We start from the raw sequence: 19,949 nt of genomic DNA, 5'->3' as shown, positions 1-19,949 counted from the left end.
AAGCAAACTGATTAGCATTTAAAAAAATATTTTCTAAACTGATGAAACGAAAAACCTAAGCAAACACCATGGATATTGCCAAATAAATCTAATGTTTTAATGATTCCTGCTGTTTTACTGATCTCAGCCTTTCTCATTAGCGCATCTAAAAATATCTTGAAAAGTATATGATTACCATCTTGGTGGTAGGACTTTAGTTGATTAAAAATATTTAGAACTTCACAGAGCTAAAAGAAAATGTGGAAATGAAAACAGGGCACCAGTCAGGAATGAGATTATTAGTCGTTCATTTGCAATGCAAATATTTCTCCCATTTGTGTAACACCAGCAGATAGCACATTTACTGCTGCCTGACTCTGGCTTTCACTTTTGTTAAGTAGTAGATAAAAACAACAACAAACAAACACATAGAGACAGAGATTGGATTGGTGGTTACCAGAGGAGAAGTGGGGAGGGAGGAGGGCGAAAGGGACAAGTCGGCACAAGTGTGTGGTGATGGGTTGTAATTAGTATTTGGGTGGTGAACATGATGTAATCTATGCAGAAATAGAAGTATAATGATGTACACCTGAAATTTATACAATGTTATAAACCAATGTAACTGCAATAAACAAAAAATTTAAAAAAAAAGAAAAAGAAAAGAAAGAAAGTTAAAGTAGCTTCTTTTTAAGGCGAGATAAGAAGACTTCGCATGACTTAATGGCCCAAGTAGGATTTTTCCAACTTCAAAAGTCTCAAACAGTTTGCAAAACTGAAGGAGCTTTTTTCTTTCTTTTCTCTCTGTTTTTTTTTAGCTCCTCTTCCATTCTTTCAAGGCATTTTATTCAGTAGTGTAATAAGATCTTATATTAAAAATTCAATTGCTTTCTCTTTTCTACTTGGTAAGAAACAGCCATAAATGGCCCCAAGCTGAAAATATTCCTGGAGTCTTGATTCTGTTTAGTGATGTTTGGCTGTGATGTCCCTGGCCAATAACAAGAGTTGATCTGCAGAGTGCAAAGGGTCTTAGTCTTATAAACCTCCCTATAAGCCATTCATTATTTTGCACCATAGTTTGCCCTTAAAAATGAATTAGACAAGGCAATTTTTTTCAAGCTTCAAATAAATTTATTTAAAACTAGAATATATGATCCAAAGGTCAAAGTCAATCTACCCAAGCTTGTCTTTAAACTCCAGGAGTTCATAAACCTAGAACTGTTTATTGTTATATTTCCGAGGGAATATTTTCATCAGAGTTCTAGTATAGATACATTTTCTTTCTTAAGACAAGTGTAGAAGTACAGCAGAAATCTCCATTTTTCCACCTTCATGAAACTGCTTTGACTTATAATTTTCCTTTAAGGAAAATTATCTTATTTTTTTTTCATTAAAATTATATTTTTCAAGCTGCAGGTTGTAGCTCCAAATTGTGTCATTAAATCAATGTATTCAGTGGAATAAGTATCCAAAATAGTAACAATAGGTTAAAATACAATAAATAGACAATATAGTAGAAAACTATTGAAGTATTCATTACACATAGTGAAAAAAAGTGTTGTGACATGTTTTGCTTTCTGTGTGTATTGGTTCATGATGCAAAATATATTTATTACTATGTTTCTATCCCAGTTTGCTTAATATATTACCCAGACTAAGTGACTTAAAGCAACAGTAATCATTTATTATCTCTCGCAGTTACTATGGTCAGAACTTCAGATAAAGCATAACTCATCTCTGTGTAGGATATCTGTGGCCTCAGCTAGAAGACTGAAGGCTGAAGTCCATTCTCACCTAAAGGCTTATTCACTCTCATGTCTTGTACTTGCTGCTTGGATGTCCTGGTGGCATAGTTTGGGTTGTCAGCCAGAACGCCTGTACGTGGCCTCTCCATGTGACTGAGGTGTTCTCACAAGTTGGTGGCTGAATTCCAAAGACAACCATTGCAATAGAGTGAGAAACAGAAGCAGCATTGCTCTCAATGGTCTAGCCTCAGAAGCCACAAAGTAATGCAGTGTCACTTCTATTGCATTCTATGATTTAACACAGTTATAAAGGTCCACTTGGATTCAAGGGGACTGAACATGGACTCCACCTCTCCATTGATGAATGTCAGTGTCACCCTATAAAAAGAGCATCAGGATCAGAATATATATTTGAATGGCCATCGTTGGAAACTAAAATTTGCTGTCACAGTGTTACAATCAAAAAAATTGAAAACTACTTGGTCCTTTGTCACAACCTTTGGGATATTAGATATTGAATATTTTAAGAAACATGAAGAGACTTACATTGAAGGAAACTCCATCCAAATTCATGGCAATTAATGTAGAAGACACAGAGGAAAACAGTTTAAATTTAGGGAGAAGAAGGAGGAATATGGTAAGCATAATAGAGCCCCAAGTCCTAGGTGATATATACTGGGCAGAATGGGCCTGGCATCTTTTTTTCTTTCTTTTTTTAAATGGTGTGCTTCATATAACTGGGTAATGGGAAGAGTTCCAAATTTTATTTTTTTTTTTATTTTTATTTATTTATTTATTATTATTTTTTTTTGTTTATTGCAGTAACATTGGTTTATAACATTGTAAAAATTTCAGGTGTACATCATTGTACCTCTATTTCTGCATAGATTACATCATGTTCACCACCAAAATACTAATTACAACCCATCATCACACACATGTGCCGAATTATCCCTTTCACCCTCCTCCCTCCCCCCTTCCCCTCTGGTAACCACCAATCCAATCTCTGTCCCTATGTGTTTGTTTATTGTTGTTATTATCTACTACTTAATGAAGGAAATCATACGGGATTTGACCTTCTCCCTCTGACTTATTCCACTTTGCATTATACCCTCAACGTCCATCCATGATGTCACAAATGGCTGGATTTCATCGTTTCTTATGGCTGAGTAGTATTTCATTGTGTATATATACCACAGCTTCTTTATCCATTCGTCCCTTGATGGGCACTTAGGTTGCTTCCAAGTCTTGGCTATTGTGAATAACGCTGCAATGAACACATGGGTGCATGTACCTTTACAAATTGGTGTTTTCAAGTTCTTTGGATAAATACCCAGCAGTGGGATAGCTGGATCATATGGTAGTTCTATCCTTGATTTTTTGAGGAATCTCCATACTGTTTTCCATAGTGGCTGCACCAGTTTGCACTCCCACCAGCAGTGTATGAGAGTTCCCTTCTCTCCACATCCTCTCCAACACATGTTGTTTCCTGTCTTGTTAATTATAGCCATTCTGATGGGCATGAGGTGATATCTCATTGTAGTTTTGATTTGCATTTCCCTGATAGTTAATGATTTTGAACATCTTTTCATGTGTCTGTTGGCCATCTGTATATCTTCTTTGGGGAAATGTCTGTTCAGGTCTTTTGCCCATTTTTTAATTGGGTTGGTAGTTTTTTTGTTGGTAAGATGCATGAGTTCTTTATATATTTAGGAGATTAAGCCCTTATCAGAAGTATGGTTTGCAAATATCTTCTCCCAATTGTTAGGTTGTCTTTTCGTTTTGTTGATGGTTTCCTTTGCTGTGCAGAAGTTTTTTAGTTTGATGTAGTCCCATTTGTTTATTTTTTCTATTGTTTCTCTTGCCCGGTCAGACGTGGTGTTTGAGAAGATGTTGCTAAGACTGATGTCGAAGAGCGTACTGCCTATGTTTTCTTCTAGAAGTTTCACAGTTTCAGGTCTTACATTCAAGTCTTTAATCCATTTGGAGTTAATTTTTGTGTATGGTGTAAGGTAAGGGTCTACTTTCGTTTTTTTGCATATGGCTATCCAGTTTTCCCAACACCATTTGTTGAAGAGACTTTCTTTTCCCCATTGTATGTTCTTGGCTCCTTTGTCAAAGATTAGCTGTCCATAGATGTGTGGGTTTATTTCTGGGCTTTTGATTCTATTCCATTGATCTGTGTGTCTGTTTTTGTGCCAGTACCATGCTGTTTTGGTTACTACAGCTTTGTAGTATATTTTGAAATCAGGGAGTGTGATACCTCCAGCTTTGTTCTTTTTTCTCAGGATTCCTTTAGCTATTCGGGGTCTTTTGTTGTTCCATATAAATTTTAGGATTCTTTGTTCTATTTCTGTGAAAAATGTTGTTGGAACTTTGATAGGGATTGCACTGAATCTATAGATGGCTTTAGGAAGTATAGACATCTTAACTATGTTAATTCTTCCAATCCAAGAGCACGGAATATCTTTCCATTTCTTTGTGTCTTCTTCAATTTCTTTCAGAAATGTTTTATAGATTTCGGTGTACAGATCTTTCAACTCTTTGGTTAAGTTTATTCCTAGGTATTTTATTCTTTTTCTTGCAATTGTAAATGGGATGGTATTCTTAATTTCTCTTTCTGCTACTTCGTTGTTAGTGTACAGAAATGCAACTGATTTTTGTATGTTGATTTTGTATCCTGCAACTTTACCATATTCGTTTATTACTTCTAAAAGTTTTCTGGTGGATTCTTTAGGGTTTTCTATATATAAAATCATGTCATCTGCAAATAGTGACAGTTTCACTTCTTCCTTTCCAATTTGGATCCCTTTTCTTTCTTTCTCTTGCCTGATTGCTCTGGCCAGGACTTCCAGTACTATGTTAAATAGGAGTGGTGACAGTGGGCATCCTTGTCTGGTTCCTGTTCTTAGAGGGATGGCTTTCAGTTTTTCACCATTGAAGATGATATTAGCTGTGGGTTTCTCATATATGGTCTTTATTATGTTGAGATACTTTCCTTCTATACCCATTTTATTCAGAGTTTTTATCATAAATGGATGCTGTATCTTGTCAAATGCTTTCTCTGCATCTATTGAGATGATCATGTGATTTTTATTCTTCATTTTATTAATGTGGTGTATTACGTTGATTGATTTGCGAATGTTAAACCATCCCGGCATCCCTGGAATAAATCCCACTTGACTATGGTGTATAATCTTTTTAACATATTGTTGTATGCAATTTGCTAGTATTTTATTGAGGATTTTTGCATCGATGTTCATCAGTGATATTGGCCTGTAATTTTCTTTTTTTTTGTGTTGTCCTTGTCTGGTTTTGGTATCAGGGTAATGTCAGCTTCGTAGAATGAGTTAGGGAGCTTCCCCCCCCCCTCAATTTTTTGGAAGAGTTTGAGAAGGATAGGTATTAAGTCTTCTTTGAATGTTTGGTAGAATTCACCAGGGAAGCCATCTGGTCCTGGAATTTTATTTTTGGGGAGGTTTGTGATTACTGTTTCGATCTCCTTACTGGTGATTGGTCTATTCAAATTCTCTACTTCTTCTTGATCCAGTTTTGGAAGGTTGTATGATTCTAAGAATTTATCCATTTCTTCCAGATTGTCGAATTGGTTGGCATATAGCTTTTCATAGTATTCTCTTATAATCTTTTGTATTTCTGAGGTGTCTGTTGTAACCTCTCCTCTTTCATTTCTGATTTTACTTATTTGTGCCTTCTCTCTTTTGTTCTTGGTGAGTCTAGCTACAGGTTTGTCAATTTTGTTTATCTTTTCAAAGAACCAGCTCTTGGTTTTATTAATTTTTTCTATTGTTTTTTTGGTCTCTATTTCATTTATTTCTGCTCTGATTTTATTATTTCCCTTCTTCTACTGATTTTGGGCTTTGTTTGTTCTTGTTTTTCCAGTTCCTTCAGGTGCATTGTTAGATTGTTTATTTGAGATTTTTCTTGTTTGTTGAGATAGGCCTGTATCGCTATAAACTTCCCTCTTAGAACCGCTTTTGCTGTATCCCATAAATTCTGGCATGTCGTATTTTCATTTTCATTTGTCTCCAGGTATTTTTTGATTTCTTCTTTGATTTCTTCGTTAACCCAGCCATTGTTCAGTAGCATTTTGTTTAATCTCCACATATTTGTGGCTTTTCTGATTTTCTTCCTATAGTTGATTTCTAGTTTCATACCGTTGTGGTCAGAAAAGATGCTTGGTATTATTTCAATCTTCTTAAATTTATGGAGACTTGTTTTGTGGCCGAATATGTGATCAATCCTGGAGAATGTTCCATGTGCCTTTGAAAAGAACGTGTATTCTTCGGTTTTTGGATGGAATGCTCTGTATATATCTACTAGGTCCATCTGTTGTAGTGTGTCATTTAAGGCCAATGTTTCCTTATTGATCTTCTGTTTGGATGATCTATCCATTGGTGTAAGTGGACTGTTAAAGTCCCCTACTATTATTGTGTTACTGTCTATTTCTGTTTTTATGTCTGTTAATAATTGCTTTATATATAGGTGCACCTACATTGGGTGCGTAGATATTTACAAGTGTTATATCCTCTTGTTGGATTGTTCCCTTGATCATTATGTAATGCCCTTCTTTGTCTCTTTTTACAGTTTTTGTTTTCAAGTCTATTTTGTCTGATATGAGTACTGCTACCCCAGCTTTCTTTTCATTGCCACTTGCGTGGAGTATCTTTTTCCATCCCTTCACTTTCAGTTTGTGAGTGTCTTTAGGTCTGAAGTGTGTTTCTTGTATGCAGCATATATATGGGTCTTGTTTTTTTATCCAGTCAGCCACCCTATGCCTTTTAATGGGAGCATTTAGTCCATTGACGTTTAAAGTAGCTATTGATAAGTATGTACTTACTGCCATTTTTTAACTTTTTTTTTTTCTCAGTGTTTTAGTAGTCCTTCTCTGTTCCTTTCTTCTTCTATACAGAATTGATGGTCACTTTAGTTTGACCTCTGTCTGAAAGCTGTACTCTTTAACTCCCCTCCTCCCTCATGTTTTTGATATCATATCTAACCTCTTTGTTGTGCATATGTATCCATTACATTCTAATCATGGAAATAGATAATTTTTCCTATTTGTGGTCTTTTCTTTTCCCCTTAAATCAGTCCCTTTAACGTTTCTTGTATCACTGGTTTCTTGGTGACAAACTCCTTTAATTTTTGCTTGTCTGGGAAAATTTTGATCTCTCCTTCCATTTTGAATGATAACCTTGCTGGGTAGAGTATTCTTGGCTGTAAGTTTTTTCCTTTTAGCACTTTAAATACATCGTGCCATTCTCTTCTAGCCTGTAAGGTTTCTGCTGAGAAGTCAGCTGATAGCCTTATGGGGTTTCCTTTGTACGTAACTTGACATTCTCTTGCGGCTTTTAGGATTCTCTCTTTGTCTTTAATTCTGGACATTTTGATTATGATGTGTCTTGGTGTGGGCCTCTTTGGGTTTATCTTGTTTGGGGCTCTCTGTGCTTCCTGTACCTGGATGTCTGTTTCCTTCCTTAGGTTAGGGAAGTTTTCATCTATTATTTCTTGAAATAGATTCTCTGACCCCTTGTCTCGTTCTTCTCCTTCCGGGACACCTATAACACGGATGTTAGTGTGCTTGATGTTGTCCCAGAGGTGCCTTAGACTGTCCTCAGTCTTTTTAATTCTTTTCTCCTTTACCTGGTCACCTCGGGTAATTTCTTCTAGTCTTTCATCCAGCTCACAGATCCGTTCTTCTGTATCCTCTACTCTGCTTTTGAGTCCCTCTAATGAATTTTTCATTTCCAGTATTGTATTCTTCATTTCTGATTGGTTCTTTTTTATATCTTCCATTTCTTTGTTGACATTCTCACTGAGTTCATCTATTCTTCTCCCCAGATCAGTGAGCATCCTTAACACTCTTAGTTTGAACTCTCTGTTGGGTAGGTTGCTCATTTCTGTTTCACTTAGTTCCTTTTCTGGGGTTTTGTCCTGTTCCCTTACTTGGAATGTATTCTTTTCCTCTTCATTTTGCCTCTTTCCCTGTGCTTGTGTCTACGTATTAGGTAGGTCAGCTATGTCTCCTGCTCTTGGATAGGTGACCTTATGTAAGTGATGCCTTAGGAGGCTTCCAGTGTGCTTCCCTCAGTTCTCAATGTTCCAGGGGTGACCCCTATGTGGGCTACGTGTATCCTTCTGCTGTGGCCTGTTTGCTTTCCCTGTATGTGCCCAGGGAGGCTGAGTTATGCTCCTGGCCAGCTGTTGTAATGCTCAGCTGCTTGTAGTTGTTGTGGGCCCTTCAGTCTCTTTATCAGGTGTGGGGAGCCCCAGCACAGTTGGCTGCAAGTTCTAATACCACATTTGTGTTGCAGTATTTCTTTTAAGTGAGTAGGCCCCCAGTGTGGCAGGTTGTTAGGCTCAGGGCCTTACAATTGCTGTAAGCCTCTAGCCTATTAGGTCTCTTGTCAGCTCTCTGAGGATTGCAGCTGGGTGGGGCTGGCCTCAGGCACAGGAGCGCCCAATGGTTTCAGGTTTTGGAAGGTGGGGAAAACCTCCTATGTGGGTCTTTGAGAAGCACAAGTCTTCTGCAGCTGACAAGCCCTGCCGCCCACAGGTCCACACACACAGTCAACACAGTCCTGCCCTGTGTGAGCGCCCCAACCTCCCCAAGCGGACCCAGTCTCTCCACGGCAGAAGCCCCACACACTCTGCGACGGCCCCACACTCTCCACCCACTCCTTGTGCACACCCTGCCCCGCTCAAGTCAGCTCAGTTGCCAGGCTGCAGAGAATCCAGTCACCAATCTATGCAGGCCCACACGTTGCCTGAGGGCTTGTTGTTGGGTGGGGCCAGTCTCTAGGGTGGGCTGCCTGCCCTGGCTGAGCTGGATTAAATTGGTGCTCTAGCCGGTGGGGCAGACTCTGGGCTAGCAGGCCTCAGGGAGAACTCCAATGGTGTCTGTGTCAGCACGCCCACACCAGGCCACAATAATGGCCGCCGCCAATGTCCCAGTCCCTGGAGAGGTCTCACCCCTCACCGAGATGCACTCCGGGCCTATTAGGTGAGTCTCTTGTCACCAAAGCACTGTGCACCTTTCTTTCTGGTGATTTTAGGATGCTTCCTGAAATGAGTGAGTTTGCTTGTGGGCCCTTTAAGAGCCAGTTTTAGTTTCTTTGTGAACTGGGTTTTCTGGGGGTGCTCCCCAGTGCTTTAGTAGCAGGCACAGTCAGATATGCCGCTGGTCTCGATTATGCTGGGTCCACAAAATGCCCACAGCAGGGGCACTCCCCGGCTCAGGTCCCCGCGCCTCCAGGGAGGCTGCGTACCTGTGAGCTGCTCCCGGCGGCCATGAAGCTGGCGGCTTGTGAAGGCGGTGTTTTTCCTCTCCAGAAGGGAGTCTCTGCCTCTTCCACCTCAGTTAGGATTGTCCGTTGTTGCAGGAGTTCCTCTCATCCAGTTTTCAGTTCTGTCTCAGGGGTAATTTTTCCACGAGTAGTTGTAAATTGGCTGTGTCCACGGGAGGAGGTGAGTTCCGAGTCTGCTTACGCCGCCATCTTCACTCCGCCCTCCCAAATTTTAAATTCACTAATTTTATGCAATTTATATTAATTGGCTACTTATTCAACTCCAGGCATTATTCTAGGCACTGGAATGGATATTCAGTGCCCTTAGTGAATATACAATGTAATCAGGGAAAATACATGTAAATATGCCATTTCTCAATGCACTCTATTCCAAGCTAAAATAGGGATAATTGCTATGGGAATTCATAGAAAAATGTTACTGATTCCAGTTGATGGATTGGTAAAGGCTTTACAGAAGAGCTGCTTTTTGAATTGCATCTTGATATGTTCCTGATACTACAGCCAGGTACCTGAGGGTTACTGTAAATACTCAGTAAGAACATGATTACCTTTCGACCTTGTCCTCAACAAGGACATAGACAAAAAGAAGTTAATCTTGTTAATTTGCTATTTTCTTGTTTAACCTGAGGATCACAAGCACTTATGAGCTTGTTTTGCAGAAGACAAAGAATGCCTTGAGGAAGTTACCATCACCAAATAACCAGCCCCAGCTGCCATTGACACCCTGAAGTCAGATAGCCCAAGGGTTTATCTGGAGTGAAAGAAACACTAATTTCCCCTTTGTTACTCCTCCTGCTAAGCCCCTTAGTTCTATAAAACCCTCTGCTTTCTTCTTTTGTTAAGGCAGATTAAAGAGAAACTATCCTCCTGCCTTCTCGTTTTGGCCAATTCAAATAAACCTGTCTCCATTTGTAAGCACCAGTGTCTCAGTGGTTGGTTTATTGCACCTCGGGCACATGAACTGGAGATTAAGAGGTTTGGTATCAGTGGTAAGTTATTTCATACAATGATTATAGGTTATGTTAGTCCCATGGAAAATAGTACTCATAGAAGGTGTCAGAGTTGAAATAGATCTATCAAGTTAATCATAGGAATGGGATGATTCTCATATTGGTTGAGTCAATTTCAAATTCCGGCTGTACCATGGGATAACCTTGTACCTTGTGGATAAATTACTGAACCTCTCTATGCTTCAAGTTTTTGCCTGAAAAAAAAAATAGCAACATTTGAATCATATTACTGTTGTGAGGATTAAAAGAAATGGTATTCGTGAAGTGATTATGATACTGTCTGACCTGTCTTAAGCACTCAAGAAACATCTGCCAATATTACCAGCACTGTTCTCATTATTAATATTATTGTTATAGATAGGAGGCAATTTTGTGTAGATTGTCAGAACTAAACTGTTTAGCAACAGTTAAACTAAAGATGTAGTCATTTCAGAAATCAATCATTAAAATACAAATAGAATAAGAGCAATAAAGTCAACTACTTTGAATTGCTGTGCTGCCTTCTCATTATAGTACTTCCAATAAATACTGTGTTGTTCATTGTTATTACTCGTTTATTCAAGATTTCTTTGTGCCTTGATCAGTGAGGTTTCAACTGGAGAAGCAGAATCAGTAGACCTATCAATCTATCTAGGGAGAGAGATTTATTGTAAATAATTGGCTAACGAGATTGAGACTGTAATCAGGTTCAAATTCCTGCCAGTAAGACAGGCTTTCAGGAAGGGCTGCTATCCACAGTCATAGTTCTTAATCAGGAAAGCATCAGCTCTGCTTTTAAGGATTTTGAACTGATTGAATCAGGCCCACTCAGATAAATCTCTCTTGTTTTGTAATGATGTGACCTTGATGATGTCTACAAAATTCACTCACATAGACACCTAGGTTAGTGTTTGTTTGAAAGACTAGAGACTGTAGCCTAGCCAAGTTGACCCATCAAAAGACCATCACAGTGCCTAATTGCTTATTTTCTCTATCATCTATATGAGTCCTTCCCCCAACCTGTACCATTCTCTGGGCTATAGCAGAAACTTGAAAATATTTGTTAAAAGAATAGCCTATAAGCAAATGCAAACCAGAAAATATTTTTAGGTCAGTTGGTAATTTTATGAGATTTTTTTGGGGGAAAAAAAAAGAATCCTGTTAGCCATATGGAGCACTCATTAATAATGAGAGATGATCTCCAGGAAGAACCATCAGGAGGATGTTGTATTTAAGCAAGTAAGAGAAAATATGCCCCCAAACTAGGCAACAGATCAAATGGGAATACAGGACATATCTGATAGAATCATGAAAGAGATGGTAAGAATTTTTTTACCACAGAAAAAGAAAAAAAAAAGAGATTAGCCAATAACTGTTGCTTATTCTAGGAGGGTCATGGACTAGGAATATACAAGTTATAATTTCTTCAATTAAAAGGACAAATGAAATAATTCTTAAGTTTCAACGCCTTGTCAAGGTGTTGTTGTAAAACAATAGGACTGATATATTAGTGTTGACTCTTAGTTATAAGCAACAGTAGTTTTAGTGTAAAATGTAGGAGTGCCATCAATGGGAAACTCATCAGTGTACACGTTAGTAGTATATTTTACATGTATGGATGTCAAAACTTAGCATAATTAGTCACATTGGAAGATGAGCAGTCTGTTAAGCTATTATATAACCTTGTAAAAATATTGAGATATTGCTATTTCCATGTTGTTCTCTTCTGACGTTTTATTAATTGCTGCAGCTGTTTGTTCTAAAAAATTTAATTATTATTTAACTGCACTGGTGTCCTGAGATTGTTAAAACTAAAGATGTAATTAAAAACAATCAGAACAATAAAAGAATAATTACTAGAATCAGAGAATATGGTAACGTGCTTTAATAACATTGCGTTTTTTTAGGATTCTTTTGTGTCTTTCTGTACTTACTTTTCCTTTCATTAGCAACTGATATGTTAGTTGCTTTAAAAAGCACAGAATGAAAGTGTAAATTATGCTAAAGCATATATAGGTGTTACTTATACATACGTGGATATACATCAGATATGTTAAATCTTGTTTCACCAATATTCTTTCCAAATGTCATTAAAAATTACTAATGTGGAAAAATCTGTCAACACCATTCTATACAGGCTTTTTACATAAAAAAGCATTTCTGACATAATCTTCATGTTGTACTAATTTTACAATACACGTTTTGAAGTGTACTATATTGCAGAATGCCATATTTGTGGTGAATAAGGTGGTCAAATATGTTTGAAAAACACAGAATTAAATAAATTGTTATAGATTTTTTTGCGTGTGTGAGGAAGATTGTCCCTGAGCTAACGTCTGTCCCAATCTTCCTCTATTTTGTGTGTGGGATGCCACCCCAGCCTGGCTTGATGAGCAGTGTGTATATCCACGCATGGGATCCGAACCCGCAAACCCCGGGCCACCAAAGCAGAACGCATGAACTTAACCACTGCGCCAACGGGCCAGCCCCTAGATTTTTTTATTTCAAGACTTCTTATAGTCCATAACATAGTAACGTACATCCTGTAGTAACGTACATCCTGAGTTTTCAGAGTAAAGGAAATAGTATGGAACATTTACTAGACTTATTTGACTAAATCACTTTTGTATATTTTGATATTCTGGCAAGTGTAAGATAAGCAAGATTATCACTGGAAGCTTGGCTTTTAGTTCAAAATGGCTTACTAAACACATGTATTTATTTCTCCTCCCTCCTGTGTTTCATTAACATGATCTAATAAGCATAAAAATAAGATAGGTCAGGTACTATGCTACAAATCTTGGAAGGACACCATCAACAGAAGATAGTCAGGAATTTCCTAGGTGATACAAGACATGTTAGGATCCCATTGAAGACAATTTCCAAAGGAACTAGAAAGCAGACAACTTATGTAGGTGAAAGAGGACCACAAGAAAGAAAAAGACAAAAATACGTATATATTTTTCCAGTAGATAGCCAAAATTGTGGAAAGACGAGGTTTGTGTGTGTAGGGAATGTATGGACAATAGGGCAGTCAGTTAAGAATTAACTAAAGTCTACTCTTACTCTCCTATTCCTAAAGCAACTGAAATAAAACAAAGCATTTTCCTTCAAGCTAAATCTGGGATTGATTTTATTAGGATCTATACAGGAAAAAAGAAACTACTCTATGTACTGTACATATAAAGGGTTTAAGATAGAGGAAGGGACTTACATGACTTTTGAAGAGCTGGGGCATGGATGTCACGGAAGCTGCTTCCAAAAGTCAGTATTTGATACTGACAATCTCAGTTTGCATCATTACAGTGAGTGGTTCTTAAAAAGCTTGTGTGGAAGTTGTGATAATTCTCATGAATCTCTGAAAAGCTCCCAGATCTTAGTCTGCCACGTGACGTGAGTGATTCTCAGGAGCTTAATGAGATGCTGCTGGGACTCTCTTCTCTATCCAGGTGTCTGGCTGTCACCACCCCTGGAGAATAATGGAATCTTTATCATTCCAGCTGCCTTTTCAGCCTTGAGCAAGTTCCTCTCATTGGCAAATTCTGACTGGGAGGCACACAGGAATAGGACATCTGTGAAATGTTGTTCAAAGCATAGAAAGTAGTAACGTTTTGCCAAATTAGCAACAGGCAACCAAGCAAAAAAGTAGTTGCCCAAATAAAATTTAGATTGTTGATGCAGGATATTCATAAAGTGGATGCCAGGAATTGAGTTATACAAAATAGCATAGAGCCAACCCAAGAAACCAAGAAAATAACATACTAAGGTATATGCAACCACACTCCAGGAAAAGTCTATTTACATATTTCTCTTCTTCACCCCAAATTCCTGTACCACCTGTGGTGCCAGACTCTTTAATCAGAATCTAAGTTCACTGAAAGAAGGTCGGTAGTTAACTGTTAGTTAACTGTTGGACTAAAGAAATACAATCCAGCTATCAATACCATATTAGTCAGAGTTCTTCAGAGAAACAGAATCAATAGGATATGTGTGTAGACGTGTATATATGTGTGTGTGTGTGTATATATAATATATATGTATATATATAGGTATATATGTGTGTGTATACATATGTATATATAAATGAGGAATCAGCTCAGGAGACTACGAGCCTGAGAAGCCCCACGATCTGCCGTCTGCGAGCTGGACACCCAGGAAAGCCAGTGTGTAATTCAGTCTGAGACTGAAGGTCTGAGAACCAGGGGAGCTGATGGTGTAAGTTCCACTCCGAGGGCAGCAGAGGAGATGAAATGTCCCAGCTCAGTCAGAGAGGTAGAAAAAAAAGAAGCAAATTTCTCCTTCTTCCGTCTTTTGGTTCTATTCAGGCCCTCAACAGATTGGATGATGCCACCCACATTGTGTAAGGAAATCTATTTTGCTGAGCCCGCTGATTCAAATGCTAATCTCATCTAGAAACACTCTCACAAACACATCAAGAAATAATGTTTAATCTGGGTACCCAATGGCCCAGTCAAGTTGACACATAAAATTAACCATCACAAATACTAATGAATTAGAAACAAGAACGATAAAATATTTTTGGAAAGTTAAGACCCTGAGAAGAATGCCGTAAAAAAGAGAAATAGCATCCCTTGAGGAAACAGAGTTCATACCTGCAAAAAAAAAACAAAATGTTTTTAAGTTAATTTCAAATAGTATCGTCACAGAAATTAGCAGGAATATTATATGTTTAAAAGCAAGTTTCATACAAGAAAAATTTTAAAATTATTGTTTAATAATATGACTCATAAAGTATAATAATCAATGAATAATGGAGAGAATGAAAGAATGGACATGGCTAAAGATTAATAAAATGAGAAATTGGATATGAAATGAAACATAAAAGGACAAAATTAAATGGAATACAAGATTAAATTTAAGAAAGAAAGAGAGAAAGTCAGTGAGGGAAGAAGTAATTAATTGGAAAAAAATGGAAAACTTTTTTTTACCTAATGGGTAATCTGAGTGCTCATGGTCAAAGTTCCACCAAGTATTGAACAGAATAATCTAGAAGAGACTCATATGTGGACATATCCTGCTAAAATTTCTTAATGAGAAGAAAAAATAAAAAAAAAGAAAATTAAACTAAGAAAGGAAAAGCGAGTTATATATATGTCAAAAAAAGTCACTTTTTACTGGCATGGCACATTTCAACTGTAACAATATGCTACAAAGTAGTGAAACAAACTTTTTAAAAGGTTATAAGAAAAATAAGTGATTTTCCCAAAGTCACTCAACTACTTAGTGGGTTCAAAAACAAGTGGCCTGCTCCTAGAATCAATGGTCCATTGTGCACTGCATCTGTTTAATTTTTCAAGAAGGTAGTAAATTGGAAAAAAAGTTAGAAAGAGTACTGACAAGAATCTGTTATCACATCATAATTATAACTATTAATGTCCTGGCAAGAGAGGTGACAGCAAAAGTATTGCATTATCAGATAGTACAATAATATTGTAATCGTTTTATCTTTTGGACATATCAGGAAAGATTAAATTTGTTTGGTGCATTATCTATGTATCTATGTATCTCTCATCTATCTATCTATCTATCTATCTATCTATCTATCTATCTATCTATCTATCATCTATCTATCTGAAAGTTTTCCATCAATGAGGGTTGGAGTGTTAAATAATTTTCAAATTCAAAGTGATTCATTTCAATAAAATGGTGAATGAAAATGATAGCTGAATGACATACTTAAATTTTATTTTTCAGTAAAATTAAGCATACCTAAAATGATATAACAAGTTTATAAAATTCCTTGTCTGGAACTAACAAAACAGAAAAGCCTTAGATTCAGTATCAATTTTAAAATATAAAGTAAGACAATAACCCGAAAGGACAATTTTTATTATCTTATTTGATTTCCTATTGCACTGTTTTATTTTGCCAGCGTCCAGGCTATTAACAAAATCCAGAGGCACAGCTTGTACATGGAAAGAGTTTTAGCAACTCATAAATAATATAACCAGGGATAGGAGAGAAGAAAGTGGTATTATTTAGTGCTTCGGTTTATGTTTAGCAGGCCGATTTTATTAGAGCTTCTTTCTTGTCAAAGAATGACTAAAAAAGAAAAGTGGCCCTTATGAAACAACAGCTCGCAGACAAAGGCAATATTTGAACAACAACAACAATGGTAGGCAATACTTAAAAAAAATAGGCAATAGCTAAGCAATAGTTGATACTGTAAGTGTCAAAAATTTCTCCAAGAGGTACATTTTTTACCGACTTTGAAAAAAGAAAAGATTCTGTGTCATTTCTTTCTCTATTTTAAAAAATGTGAATTTGGCCTCTGTGCAGTATCCACAAATAACAAAAGTCTGCCCATTCTCTCTACATAGTCACACTGTGACTCACCGTTACGCACAGAGGCCCTATTTGCAGTGGAGCTGAGGGCTGTCTTCTCATTTGTGTTCTTTTTGTGATCAATGACAGTGCAGCCCTTTCTCTCTTAAGCCACTTTTGGAGAAGCTAGTATTTCTCTCAGGCAAAATTTCTGCTCATTGACATCTTTCTTACTGGCTGAGCTAAGTGGGCATAGGTGTCATGTACATTTATTTTTAGTAATAAATAAAAATAGTGACTCATATTCCCATGGATTACTGTGATCTACTTTCACATTTACACCTGTTTCCTCTGCCATAGCATGTATGTCCCTGTGTTCCTTATTTATCTGATCTTTGAGGTAGAACATTAACTCCTCATGGTAGGAATCATGGATATTGCCTATATCACACAGCACTGCATCCTTAGAACCTAGTCATTCATTCATTTAGTTGTATTATTCATTCAATTCTTACCAAGTACAATATAGGAGCTGGATATAACTGGGAAGAAGACAGGCAAAATGCCTTCCCTCATGGTTCTTATATTCAAGTAGAGATGATAGATGTTTAATAAAAATATTTACAAGTTTAAAATGAAAATATGTACCAACATTCTAAGAGTTGAAGATATTTGGTTCAGCTAAATTCCTCATAAAATGAGCATTGGGACCATGACAAATAACTTTAATAACCACATTCACTAAATGATTCTACCAAGAGAGGAAGCTATAGGGTGTACTTGACACAGGATTCAGAATTCCAAATTATTTAATGCAAATTATTAAATATGTTCTCATAAGGATACACACAGTATATGTAATATTTACCCCAAATGTGTGTGTGTGTGTGTGTGTGTGTGTGTGTGTGTGTTGGTGGGAGGTATTATGCAAACCAGGGTAGCATTCTGGTTAAAATCTTTGATTATGAACTCTGATTTGAATATCTATTCTAAGAGATACTTGCTGGGTTGCTTTATGTCCCTCATCTCTTTAAAACACGTTTTTCTCATCTGTACGGTGGGGTTGATAAAAGTAATTCTGATAATTAGGTGAAACAAAGTTTAGCTCATTGTTTGGCAAATAGTAAAATCAACCGTGAATGTTAATTATATTATAGGAGTGACTAATATGTTTGTTAGCACATTTGTCCCATACATTAACCAATTTTCCCTCCAGAACATTACTCCATCTTGAACTTTTTCAAATGCATCAATGCTTGTTTGTGGTAGTTTATGAAAGCATATCTATTGGCATCACTTTTCCCCAGCTTTAGCGACGTAATTCTTTTTCAGGTTGATTTGTGTTCTCATCTCAACCAGCACGTTTTCTGTGTATAGTAATACAATCATCAATGAGTTGGATAATCCACAAGAAACTTGGGCTAGATAATGGTTCACCAAATCCTCCCTCCTTTTCTTCTTGACACACAGCAAGACAAGTGTTCTCGTCTTCCTGGCACTTAGGTGGGGCCATGTGACTGGGTTCTGGCCAGTACAACGCAGCTGAAGTGATGTATGCTACCTCCAGACCTAGAACATAAAAAAACAAAACCCACACTCATCATTTCACACTACATACAAATATAGAATCATTATGTTGTACACCAGAAACTAATTTAATGTTATATGTCAATTATATCTCAATTTAAAAAACCCCACATAATCCACCTGTCTTCCCTTGACTCCCAGCTGGATTCTGTAGGTGAAGTGTAGTCTACTGTGCTCTAACAGACATCTAGAAGGAAAGATCCAAAGTCCTTGCATAATTGCATGCAGAGCCCTTTCCCCCTCCTACACTCTTATACTCAAATGGGCCATGAGTGTTTGCTTTAGGTTAACCCACTCAAATTTTGAAGTTGTCTGAATTGTGAGGTTGTTTATAACTGTAATAGTCTACATTATACCTCTTCTCTTGTGAAAAGTAAAGGGATTCAGTGTGTGTGTGTGTGTGTGTGTGTGTGTGTGTGTAAGAGAGAGACAGACAGAGGCAGAGAGGCAGAGACAGAGAGATAGAGAAAGCGTTTATAAGAATTAAGGAAAGTGTGATGTTTTCCCCTTGTAGTCATGACAATGTCTGTGGGCCTATCCCTGGCAATAGATGTTATCAATCAGATGTAAAATATCACCACTGTAGAGAAATCTTTCATAATAAGGAAGAGAAGAATAAAAGGAGAAAAAAGGAAGCAGAGATGTATTTTAAACTTTGTTAAAAACACCAACTCTCTGAGAGAATTAGAGACTGGGCATAATGAAGATTTGATATGTATGTTTAAGCAGGAAATGTATATATACACATTTAAAACATATAGTTTTTCCTGATATTTTAAATTGATGTTACAGTTTTAGTAAACTCATTTCCCCTTAACATATACAGACTCTTAACCTACCAGTAAACGTATACTGCAGACCATGTTATCTTATAATTCTGGGGCTAAAAAATTTGTATCTCACTTTCTTGGCTTGGATATTCTATGATTTCCTGAAGGATCCTGCATGGGAGATGTATAAGATTTTGAATAAATAATCTTGCCTTGAGCACCATTAAGTGAAGATGGGGAAGTATATTGGACTGATTATGTTATAATGTTGTAATTGTGCAGTATGCAGGCAAAATTATGTATTGATAGGGGATAAGAGGTGAACTATTCCACAAGAAACATTCCACAGTCTTCCATTATTTTAGTATGAATCTGAATGGCATCTCAATTTTTATAAAGGCTTTCTGACCTGGATGATGGAGATTTAACTGAGTGATAATTGTGGATGGAAACTCCAATGGAATAATAGAATCTGATCCAGATTCATGAGATTAAATAAAACAATAATGTCCTAAAATGAATGGATTATTTAATTGACTTACATTCCAATTTATGGTCCATAGACTTTTAGTATACCAAACGCTTTAATTTAATAAGAACTAAATATAAATACCTTGATAAAAATTAGGTAGGAAAACATTGTGCACTTTTATGAACTATTGCACTGATTTGTCTGGGAGTTTTGATATATCCGACTTTCCCAAAAGTGAATCTAAACCTTTACCTCTAAAGAAACAACACCAACAACAAAAAAATAGAACAGAATAGAAAAAAATAAAAGAGAATAATATAACATAAAATAAAATAAGTTTATGTAGAATTTACTCCCCATCTTATATCACATATTTCTAGCCGTTTGTATATAAAAACATGGAATTCATTCCCAGCAACATTATCTATTTACACTTGGAAATCAAGATAGTGCATTTGAATTTGGTTTCTCAATAAACAGTGTAAAAGTAGGTAATGTCCATGAAGGTGCAACCAATAAACCTGCCTCCACCTTGCTTCCTGTGAAACAGATCAGAATTAGAGTAGTCAGTGGTAAAAAATAATGCTTTATGACTACTTCTCCAGCCTTTGCTGAAAGCTGTTTCACATTGACCAAACTGGATATAATCTTTTTGTTTTGGTGGAGTCTTTCTACCTTCATCCATCTCTGATGTGATCCGAGGGCATGTAGAACAGTCCAACTTTGTGACGCATTTGTGTTTGGTGCAATTAAGCACTATGACTGTCTAGGCTCAGCAACACCTCTGCCTACCCCACCTC

Source organism: Diceros bicornis, chromosome 31 (genome assembly GCF_020826845.1).
Source record: "Diceros bicornis minor isolate mBicDic1 chromosome 31, mDicBic1.mat.cur, whole genome shotgun sequence".
NCBI classification, from domain to species: Eukaryota; Metazoa; Chordata; class Mammalia; order Perissodactyla; family Rhinocerotidae; genus Diceros; species Diceros bicornis.
The sequence above is the reverse complement of the archived record's forward strand: the minus strand, read 5'-3'. Positions refer to the sequence as shown.